This window comes from Argentina anserina, chromosome 3, assembly GCF_933775445.1.
Source record: "Argentina anserina chromosome 3, drPotAnse1.1, whole genome shotgun sequence".
NCBI lineage: Eukaryota > Viridiplantae > Streptophyta > Magnoliopsida > Rosales > Rosaceae > Argentina > Argentina anserina.
In genome coordinates, this window is record NC_065874.1 from 31,167,509 (window position 1) to 31,179,937 (window position 12,429).

A 12,429-nucleotide genomic window follows, 5' to 3' on the forward strand; every position below is an offset into this window, starting at 1 on the left:
TCTTACTCTAAAGATTTCTTCTTCTGTTTGTGGTAAGGATTGAATGAATTTTACATTTCATTGGTTATAATACTGAGGTATAACTGGTTATGTATTATTCAAGTCGACTGAGTCATGTTGTGGACTCAGTTTTCAATACACTGTTATTATAAGATGATTTCAATATATTTGAGATTGTTTTAGAATTTTCATGGCTTCGAATTCGAATTTTTATCATTCGAAATTTCGGGGCTGTGACAATATATGATTCATACTTTGAGAGTTTCAGTTGAGAATTTGAGATTGAGTTAGGGCCTATATTTAGTTTTCCTATCAAGATTCCGATAGGCTGTGATTGAGACTTGTGAATGGAGACGATGAGTTTTCGATGGAATGAGTTCGGGTATATGAGTTTTTGTGAACCCTAAAAGCCCCCAAAAAATATGGGATTTTATAATTTCGATACGGGCCGGTATATTCGGTATTCGATCTAATGAAACCGACCCGTCTCGGTTATATGTTTCTGGTATCGATATCGGTTCAGTATTGTAAAATTTTACTAATTCATCCATTTCCGGCGGGATTCAGTACGGGACGAACAATTTCATTACCATTTTTTCGGTACCAACTCCCGGCCCTACATTTGGTGAACCAAACTTTTCTTTCATAATCCTACTTTTTTGTGAACCAAATTCGACTACAAGCAATTGAATAACACATCTGGTGAGAATTACAAAAACGCTATTGCTAACCTACCACTGTACCACCCATGCATTTCATCAGGCAAAAACAACAACCTTTGTAAGAGAAAAATGACTTCTTTTATATAAATACAGGCTTAAAAACAGGCGAGGGCATCGCGGTTGTCTCGAAAATCGTTGTTGAGGGATTTATATCGGCTTATTCTCAATTTTAATTTAAAAGAATTTAATCAGGCTCAGAATGCGAAGCAGTAATATGTTATAAAAGCTTTAGGCCCAAAACTGAACTAAGACCCAATACAGAACTCTAGGCAAGAGGCCAGTAATATAGAAACTAACGATATCAGATCTAGAGTTGCACATTTTAACTTTCATCAAAGAATATGAAAGGACCAGATAGACGTGCAGCGCCAGCAGCCCAGCAGTGTTGTCAAAATGTCGTTGAAGTCTACGGCCACCATGAAAGGGACTTCAACTTCATTATGTTAACGCTTTTCCGGTCCAACTAGGAAACTACATCTAATTTCGATTCTGATTTCTGAAGACTTGAAGGACCAATATTTTCAGCTAGATATTCTGTACCTAATTCTATTCACTCTTCCAGATATTTTGTAGAGTACAAGAATGTACTATATATAATCAAGAGAATGAAGGGATTAGATAAGTTCTGCATGTTTTCAACTGTTCTTGCTTCATTTTGCTACTGAATCAATCAAATCATTCAACTTGTGGTTTGTATTAGTTATTGTTATAAATGGCTCCATTTCTTATCCATGAAAAATGGATCTGTCACAGAAAGGAGTTTGGTCGCTGAATAAATTAAGATGAGGTATGTACTCTATGTACTCTTCTCAGATTATACTGCTTTTAACAACGAATACTTGAAATGCAGCAAATCAATGAGGAATGAAATGAAAATAAAATAAAAAACAATAAGCTTAAACTCACCAGAACTATGTTTTACATGGTTATTAATGTTAAATACTCCATTACAAGCTGTTAAAACTCAGAATATTTCTGCTCAAATACTAAAAACTACAGTTACTCTTAAATCCAAAGTTAAAATTATTTGGAGAAGTACCTGCGAGCTTGCCAATGAGTGTAACAAGAGTGACTTTGTGTCTAACCCCATTCTAATTGTTTTGTTGAAGAAACAAGACGGTATATTGTAGAACTTGTTGCAAGACACATTACATCCATGATTTAACTGATTTAAACAAAATTACCTTGCCAAAAGAATATATTAGGGAAATATGACACTGTTAAATGTATACATGACCACTGCATTAATCAAGGTCAAATGCAGGAACTTCAGATGTAAAGCCATGTCTGGCCTGGAAGAGTAGCCGAGACGCAATGCTTCTGTAAGGATCACTCTCTCTTTTCTCCTGCAAATAAGCAATGCTGTTTTCTACCTCTGACTTCACTTTTAAATACAATTCATGAGCTTTTTCCCTGTCAAGTAATTCTTCCTTCCTCCCTACAAGTATTCATTAACTCACATCAATATCACAATATAAACCTCCAACCATGTAATAAGCACACAAATACAATATGTTGATTAAAGTCAAAATGCTTACCTTCTGTATCAATAGGCTTCCCAAAATGGTAATACAACCGGCCTGGAGGTTTTGGTAGAATTCCAGGCAAGTGCAGATCTTGGTTTCCTACTTCCCCATCAACTGTAGTCCTGTGGTCAGAAGATCACATCAACACTTACATTCCAGGAAATATATGCATCCATGCCATGATAGAAGATGTGTTGAAATTAATATAAATTTAATATCTAGTACCTCAGTTTTCCAGCTCCATCTGATAATTCATTTATAACTTTCTTCAGAAAAGAAATTTTCATCTGGTCGTCATAATCAAATAATATCTGACAAAAAGAAAACATAAAACAATTGTAATATTCTGGAGTGAGTGATAACTGATTAGTAGTATAGATAACTTTAGCAGGGCCAGCAAGCCGAGTGTAATGTATAATAGATTTGCTGGAAACTTGGAAAACTAAGTTAGAGTAGCTTTGATATAACAGAACACCCCTCTCTAGCTAGCAGCTTTGAACTCACGTCAATAAAATCATCTTCTCCAACTGCACCAAAAGGTACTATTTTCGCTCCAAATCTAGCTGCCATCCTCACAAACTCTGACCGTTCCGGCCAGAATAACTTGTATGCTTCCCCCTGAAAGTGAAAGTTGACTTTTTCTGAAACTGTTACGATATATAATATGCAGTAGCTAGTGGCTCAAATTCTCAATTGCATGGAAACTTAAGGCAGTTATGTCCTGCCATTGTAAAAAAACAAAGTTAAATAGGACAATGTATGTGTAAGTGAGTTGAGTACGTACCTTCCTGTGAAGAGCCTCACGTACTCCACCAGGATAGAGTAAGATATGGGACTTAGTCGAGAGTAATTTGAACAAGTTTTTTCCGGAGACTGGAACAGCACCCATAACTCTGAATTCGTCAGAAAAGGAAAAGTAGATAATCTTCCTTGTTTCAATTTCTTAAAAATCATTGGATGTGCTATCCCTCGCATATGGATGCCTTTTTGGTCCCAACACTGTGCTACAAATGGAATGGTATCAAATCCCAGTAACATGTGATAACCAACATACAATACAGGACCCTCTGAAGGAATCCCAGCAAAGCCCTTCACTATCTTCCCATCTGCTAAAGTTGAGACTATCACTGGGCTCATGATCTTAATCCATCTACACAGTCATTAAAATAACAATCATAAAATATCAAAAGCGTAAAGAAAACAATAGGATGCATAATATGGTAGATTTACCATGATTAAGCTGGGATAGTATCACCCACCTGTTTTTGTCCCATAATAAATCTTTCTCGGAAGGGGATGGTGGTATGTAATCTAGTACATAATCTCGTTCTTTTGAACGTCGATAGACACCAGCCTGCTTGATGACAGTAACTAGGTCAAAAGCATCCTCCTGCCAAAATCCAGAGTAAGTACATGTAAATCTAGCACAAGATACAACTGGTTGTGTAAACATAACACATTGAGAATAGGATTGGATTTTTACAAGCAAATGAAAAAATTACCCTACCAAGAAGAGGAAATGTCCGCTGTCTTTAAACGTGCGATTCTCACAGTTCGCAAGCAGCCGTCGGAGTCTTAGACCTTCCTCTTGACTAGGTAGCAATGGATCCTTTTCACTATTAAACAAATACCAGTAAAATCAGCGTTAGCATTCTAAAAGGATGATTGAAAAAACATTGTAAGTCATGTCAGCTGTCACATGTAATAAACATTGTAAGTGTTCCACATGAAAGAACTAAGAGAAGAAGTGGTGAAGGAAGATTGAAAAAACCTGGAAAGGATCAGGGTTTGAGCTTTTATAGCATGGAGGCGTGAATTGGCATATGAAGAAGCTGAATTAATCATTTGTAGCTTCCACAGAAGTGTTTCTATGGGTAAGATATCAGCAAGAACCTGGAACCTCAACCATTACTTCTAATCTTCTATTACATAATATATATGTAAAATATATGAAAATCAATTGACAAAAAACTTCAGCCAAAGAATGCAGTTGTAACAGATGATGAGAAGAAATAGTGCATAAATATTTCTAACTTATTTTGGGTGGGAGTAATATTTTGGAGCTGTGCCTTACAGAGAGGTAATCTATCGATGGTGCAACAAGATCCCGCAATACCTTTCCAGGTCCATTCTCTAAATCAGCCATCTTTTCACCTATATGCATGCAAAACATGCAGCTGCAGATTAACAACCATACATATTCTTTCTGTTACAATCAGTGGAATTTTGAGAAATAAATTCACTTGAACTTAAAACAACAAATGTAGATTAACGTAATCACATCTCAGTTTACCAAAATTGAAATAAACTAGATGACATCCTATATCAGTTGTCTCCAAACACAAATAAAACTACTCTATTTATCACTTTTTGTGTGAACATCATTGCTATCATTTTTCCAGACACTATTAACAAGTGGAACAAAGAAAGCAAACCTGCCACTGAATTCAGTACAAGAGGAAGACTGATATTGGGTAATAAGTTAGGCATGAGCTGCAGTAAATGTAATATGGGTTCAAGTGGTGACTTGCTGAAGGAAGTTGCTGCACATGTTCATCGTAAGTGTAATATTAAGCGACAAATTGCATTAGTTTAACATCCACTTTTTATAGCTTTGTTAAAAATTAATATATGTTACCAGGATTTGCTAAAAGTAAAACAAGGTCGATATCAGGGTTAAGGGATGCCACAGATAGTGCAAGGCATGCTCCGAGAGATTCTCCAACAAGATATATCGGTCTATTAGGTGAGTGATGATGCTCTGAACAAATTTTTCTCTCAACCAGTTTCACCAAGTCTGTCATAATTGAAAATTAACACAAAATACCAAATTGCATTAGAATTGTTGCTAGCGTGATTTGTTTAATTAGCAATGCAGCACACTTTATTGTGGGATGAAAGAGTGACTTAAACAATGTGTGACACACACCACATTGCTACAGGAACTCAGAGATAAATATGAAAGAACCTGTAAATGGTGTTCGATCTTTAGGAGGGATATGCAAGCACAAGACCTCGAAAATCCTTCGAACAGCAAGTAAAAGGGTAGCATATATCAAATACATTAGAATGTAGATCACCACTGCGTGGTAGCAAGAGAGAGCAAACAAACTACAGTATTTCCTTCTGAAGTTAGCTGGTGAAAAACAGATTTATAGACATTCTGTGAAGACCAGTCAATTTTTAGCTGAAACTTACTTTCCAAGTTTCTTGTGATGCATTATAAGTCCAAGTCCAGTGCCATCGATTCCTGCAGAACCGAAGGGTCAAACAAAGAATGAAAAAAAAAACGATAGTATACAATCTGAGAAGGAAAATATTTGAATGATATATCGTTATACTGATGAATCCAACAAAGAAAGCAGAGAAGTTACATATGAACAGAGAAGAAGCAGAGTTGAGCTCAAACTTCAATTACCTGGCAAAAAGAGAAGCAGGGGGGAATTGTCCAAAGGGGTTGCGCAGTCTAAAGGCGAGAACCAGTGAGGTGCTGGTGCAGTTGTACTGCTGTCCAATTTGACAAGATCCTTGGCTTGCTCAATAAAATGTTTTAAGCTCACTGCAGGTTCATCTTCAGTATTTTGATGATGATCTGCCTCCACAGCTCCGATTACACAACAATTAGAGAAGCTTGGAGTGTGGTGTGTGGAAAAGACTAACCTCCTAGTCCTAGATGAATTATTAGAGAACAATGTAGTTAACTTAGACCTTTCAGATGGTGACGACGTCAATCCATGTCCGAAACTGGACGAAGGAAAGTGGCGGGGGAAGAGAGAAAACGCTTTGCAGGACATGGATGAGTAAGTAGGTAGTCTTCTGGTTTGTTCTTTTACTGCGTACGCGTGGCCTTGCTCTGGTGTGATATGTATGTATTATGTAATTCGTGAGAGGCAAACTAAGCAGCTTCATTTTTAGTATCTGAGTAGTTTGAACTTTCAGTTGGGAACCTGGGAAAACCATTCGGACATGTCGACTACATGATTACGTACGTACTGGAATGAAAAGAGGAGAGGAGGACTAGACCGTTTGGTCCATTGGTCCGAAGTTCCGGTCATGCGAATTGCAGAAGTTTTTTTTCCGGTCTTCTGGGTGATGCATCATGTATCTCCTTCACCTTCACATTTCAGATTCTCAGGAATCAGAGAACCCAAAAGCCTTTAACTTCGAAACCCTGCTCTTCCTTCAATTCGACGCAAAGGGTATGCTTTACTTGACCTCAATGAATAGCCTACTTAAATTTCTTGGGTTTTAGACTTTAGTTTGGGATGATAAATTCCTCGCGCGTTTGCTTAGAATGAGTTATTCCAATCGATGTACAGTCAGTTGGGTCTATCAATTCAATTGTATTGTGAAATTAAAGTCCGTTGAGTTATTCCAATTTGTGTACGTATGAACAAGGAAAAGGAATTTAAAATTACATTGGACTTGTTAGGGTTGTAAGTAGGCTCGATCCGCTAGTGTTCGACTCATGTTCGGCTCGATTTTAACTCGTTCGGCTCGAACTCGTAAAGCTAAATGAGCCAAGTTTGAGCTCAATATTAAGCCTGACCTTGAAAATGAGCCGAATTTGAACAACAACTATTCGACTCGTTTAGCTCGCGAGTTAACTTGAGCTCGTTAAAAGCTCAGCTCATTTATTAAGATTGACTTAATAACTTTTATAATATATATATATAGTATAATTTTTATATAAGAAATAATATGAAAAATTTATTATAAATAATAAAATGAAACCCTAATCTTATTGTACACTATATAAATAGTGTTTACTAGGAGCCATAATTCGACCAGTTCCATAAAATTTTCACCACCCCAAATGGCCAAACCCTAAAGAAACAAACAACTCGTATCGTCAATTCGTCATGGAGCCACAAGCATGTACTCTACTATTCCATTCTTTTTTCATTAAAAGAGATTTTATATGATGATATGACATCAAAATTTGAATTTTTTGATTTTAAAATATTAATTTCAAATGATTCAAGTCGGCCCGAGCCCAGCTCGAGCTTTTTAAAGCCGAGCCGAGCTTGAACTGTAATACCCCGAATTTTCGGGTTTAAGTCGTAAACATTTATTAAACTTGGAAATTGATTAAAATCGCATTTTTTGTTTTTCTCGTCGATGTCAAACGAAACGAAACCGACTTCGGAAATTTAAATTGAAAAACTTTACGTTTTCTGAGACTCGAGAGTCGAATTTTATTCCGTCACTCGTCTCCGAACACTTTATTCACAGAAATTGTAGAGCTCATCGATACGAGTTCGTGGACACGTCACACACCTTAATCGGACGTTGTATGTGTAAGTTATTATCAACGGAAGTTGGTTTCCGATTTTGGAAGGCTATAAAATGAATTTTTTTTTTGAAACTTTCCAAAAAAAATCAAAAACTCTCTCCGGTTTCTCTCTCTTCTCGCCCGTTTCTGTCTCATCGCTGCTCCCTCTCTCTGACAATCTCCCTCCTCCGGCCACTGTGCACAACACTACCGGTGTCGTTGGAACCGCACGGCCGAGCCACGACGATCTGTGGCACCGGTGAACCTCCCCGTGTCGTGACGCGGCGCCACCAAGCAAGGACAGTGGCTGCATCAACGAACGCGGCGTCGCCGACAACGCAGGAGCTCGGGGCCACGACGGCGAGTATTCCTCCCTCCCCCTAGGCACGATTCCACTGGCGGTGAGGCTCGAATCGAGCTGCTTCATCTCCGATCTCCTTCCCCCGATCCGAGATCTTGCGACGGCGATTTCGGCGGTTTCCGGCTGACTTGAGATGAACTGAAGGTATGGTTGTGTGTCTCTCCTTGTTATCTATGTTTTTCATGTTGTGAGTTTGTGGATTTGAGGAGTTTTGGTCGGAGGTGGTGGTGGAGTGCGTGTCGCCGTCCGTGGCGGCGCGTGGGAGTAGCAGATGGTGGCAGGGGACCGGTTAACGACCGGGGACGGCGTAGGAAGTGAAATGTGGAAGTTTTGAGGGCTGCGTGTGAGGTCGCAGGCGCCGTTTTGGGCGGCGTGTGAACAATAACTTTTATAAATAGTGAACAGTAAATTTACGAAAAGTGATTACGTGAACAATGTTTCATGAACAGTATTTTAACGGTAATGAGTCGGCGTCGGTGAATTTTATGTATCGTTCTAAACGCTTTATCATGCTATTAGGTGACCGACGAAATGATTGAGGGGATCGCTCTCAGTGTCATGGAAATTACACTCAGGCAATAAGGTGAGTAAAACTCACTATAACAAGTCTACCCTTGGCGGTGACTCATGTTTACAATTTCTTAAAAATACTGAATTATGACATGTATATAATATAATGGGTTGTGTATGTGTGTAAAATGGTAAATATGATACATATATATAGGTTTCTATATTATATATATGTTACGTTTTTAATTCCAAATGAGTTTGTATTGTGGCATCTATATTTATATTGTTGAGCAAGAGTTGTTTGGTTGTTGTACAATAAACATGCGTTGATTGTTATATTGTACGTGGTTTTAACATGGAGTCTTGTTAAAACGTTTTTTTTTTGTCTTCGGACGTGTTGGCAGTAATCAGAACCAAACCTTGGTCAGGTGTCAGTTACGATCAGTTAGAGCTCGAGTCTGTCTGCCGGTGTACTACATGATGGGTAACAGATGGGTTGTCTGGGTCTCATGAGTATCCATATTTTTGGTGATATTGGATAACAGATGGGTTGCCCAGTATCTGACGGCGTACTACATGAGGGGTAACAGATGAGTACTTGGGTCTCATGAGTACCCGTATTTTAAATGTAATTTGGGTAAACAGATGGGTTGCCCAATGTCTCATGAGTACACATATTTTCAGATATTATTGGACATCCAGATGGGCCGTCCAATATCTTATGAGTACATTTATATTTAAATGTCATTAATATTTTCTTTTGTATACGATGTGTGTTATATTGTTGGGTTACTCATACGAACTGCAAAGCTTACCGGATTGTGTTTATAATTCTGGTGCACCTATTCGATGATGTAGGGATAGTTCTGCATGTGTGGATTAGCAAAATTGGAGGGCTTCTCTGAAGATTGTCAAAGTTTATTTCTTCTATTAGAGGTGAGAATTGAGAGGATTTTACATTTTCATTTGTTATAATACTTGAATTATAAATTGGTTTTGTAATAATCAAATCGACTGAGTCGTACTATGAACTCAGTTTCTATACACTGTGACTATAAGATGATTTCAATATAATTGGGATTGTTTTAGAGTTTTTCATGGCTTCGATTTTGAGTTTTATCACTCGGAATTTCATGGCTATGACATGAACATGAAGGAAAAAAATTAAATTTTAACCCGGCTCGAACTCGATCGAATGAAAACAAGTCAAATATGAACAACTCAGTACTCGGCTCAGCTCAGCCCATTTACACCCTTAAGACTTGTCATTTAGTATGTAATGAAGACTGGAGTGTACCCAAGAGAACCAAATCCTCTAAAGGAAATAAGAATTGTTACTGCAAGCCACCCGATGTAAGTTTATATCCATTTCTTTATACTATATGTATACCAAATTGATAATGCAGCTGAAGTATAGTAAGTAATATTGCACTGCAGGGCTCACACAGGTACAACACCAGATTCAGGTCAGCTGATAGCCATGCTCTTGAAACTTGCGAAATGCAAAAACTCAATTGAAATTGGAGTTTTTACCGGGTACTCTCTTCTCCTCACGGCTCTTACGATTCCTGATGATGGCAAGGTTTGTGTACGTTAGAAGATGTCGAAAGTTAAATTTATATATACTCTCATTAGTCTCATGTTTGGTGACAAACTCTTTAGCAAAGGTATTCCATGTGCCATAACGAAATGCATCAATATTGCAGATTATAGCCATAAACATCGACCGGAAAACATATGAAATAGGGTTGCCTATCATCACCAAAGCTGGTGTGGAACACAAAATTGACTTCATTGAATCCCCCAGCTCTGCCTGTTCTGGACACACTCTTAGAAAAAGTAAACGAAGAAGACTATATTTTATGTTGAGTTTATTTAATATTGTTAACCTCTTTTTTTTTTTTTGAAATTTTAAGTTCTTGTAGTCCGTTCCGGTGAGTTCTGGAATGAGCCCAAGCTCCGAGAGTCCATGCTACTTTTGTAGACAACGTCTCAATTTTTAGCGGAACAGTAGATATGGTTAAAGTGAGGTTTGAGTTATTGACTACTGTTTTCACGTGGGTTTCTTTGGTCAAACACTCAAACTCTATCTTTCCAAATCCATGTAATTTAAACCCAAATCTCAGAACCTATCAATTTTGAGGAAGCCGACAATCCAGAATGTGATCAAAAATCGAATACCAAGTGCAACATCTTGTAGAAAGAGAAGGAATGAAAATATTTTCTCACCTCATGCAATCGATACAGTGGCCGGAGTTGCTGTATTTGAAGGACACAGTGAGGTCAGGAAACCCAGAGAGGAAATTGTAAATTGTTGATCGAAAGTGAAAATCGAAGATACCCATGAGTAGAAAATAATTATGGGATAAGAATTTATCATCTGCGAAAATCGATTTTACCGAAAAAGGAGAATTTATCGGAAACTGGAGAGTTAGCCAAACTTCTCTTCTTCGATTTTATCTCCTCGTTAGTTGCACGAGAAACCAAAGGCAGTAAATGTAACTATGACGTCGAGATGAAGAAAAAGAGACCCTTCTGGAAATCTTGGGTGGCTGGACGGTGGAGAAAGGATGTCGAATAGCCAAAGGCAAATGTACTCCGTCGATCGATTGGATCAAAGTCAAGTCAAACTTATCCAACTCACGTGTATAGCGTGTGTGGGTTTTTACTTTTTTTTTTCTAACGTCTGAGTGTTTAACTGAGTTAGATGGGACCAATTCGCCTCACCCTCAACACGTATGAAAAATTAATTTGGGCTCTCGGAGAGTGGGTGTATAACAGAATGCTCTGTCGATTCCTATGCTTCATATATAGTTCATATATATTTATTGTGGTCTGCAGACAGAGAAGGAAGGGAGCTTCGACTTTGCATTTGTTGATGCTGACAAGAACAACTACTGGAATTACCACAAAAGACTAATGAAACTGATCAAGGTTGGTGGATTTATTGTCTATGATAATACACTATGGGGAGGGACAGTTGCTTGGCCCGAAGAGGATGTTGCAGAGCCCCTAAGGGAACGGAGGCTGTTCATAATTGAGTTTAACAAATTTGTTTCTGCTGACCCTCGTGTCGAAATGTCCCTAGTTCCATTGGGTGATGGGATCACAATTTGCAGGCGCATTAGCTAATCTCTTATGCTAAGCGAAAATAATGAGTGACTGAACGTCGAACTCTTCAGTCTTGTGGAGGTATATATATATATAGTCCCTATCCAGAGTGAAGGTTCACTATGAAGTTTCATAGTGAAGTTCCAATTTTGGCACACTTTTCGGTCAAATATTTTCACCATAAGCGATTCAATATTTAGGTATGCTATTCAAGATCATCTCTATAAAGTTTCATCCAATTTGACAATGATTTGAGCTTTCAAAATTGAGATTTACACGAACGGTTCACGTTGAACAGTTTTAATTCATTCATTGATTTAATCTAATTTCAATACCTTAACGATGTATGAAATTTTGTAGAGATGATCTTGAATAGCATATCTAAATATTGAATCGCTTATGGTGAAAAAATTTGACCGAAAAGTGTGCCAAAATTGAAACTTCACTCTGGATAGAAAACTATATATATATATATATATATATATATATATTCTAGCTCGATCACGTGTAAGAGTTTCCATGTCTAAATTGGTCATTGGGGTGTGCGACCGAAACGTGTGTTGAATAACCGATGGATGCATGCATTTCAAGTGTGTGAGTGTGTGACCTAGATTGCTTTTTCATAAAATATAGATTGAAATTATTGCCACAAATTAATGGCTAATGCAATCATATATGCAAAATTGTAAACTGATTAAGATTGGTACGTGGAATCGTTGCTTAATTATCAATATACTCTATCAGTGATTAACCGGTTTCTACAAAGAACTATGAATGCTCAAAATATCAAAGGCATCATTTATCTATAGACATTATTCCTTCGATCTGTTGCTTTCGATGACAACAGTCGATCAGTGATTAAAACATTAGGGGAATGCATATTCAACCTTTAGTTCTCAGTAATTCAATTAAATTGCCACTACA

General features: G+C 37.7%; 2 pseudogenes; one reads left to right on the forward strand and one right to left on the reverse strand.

Moving 5' to 3' along the window:
• Positions 1 to 1,966: 1,966 nt before the first annotated feature.
• LOC126787481 (phytyl ester synthase 2, chloroplastic-like) lies at positions 1,967 to 6,042 on the reverse strand (annotated as a pseudogene).
• Positions 6,043 to 9,264: 3,222 nt separating this feature from the next.
• LOC126787482 (probable caffeoyl-CoA O-methyltransferase At4g26220) lies at positions 9,265 to 11,526 on the forward strand (annotated as a pseudogene).
• Positions 11,527 to 12,429: the final 903 nt, after the last annotated feature.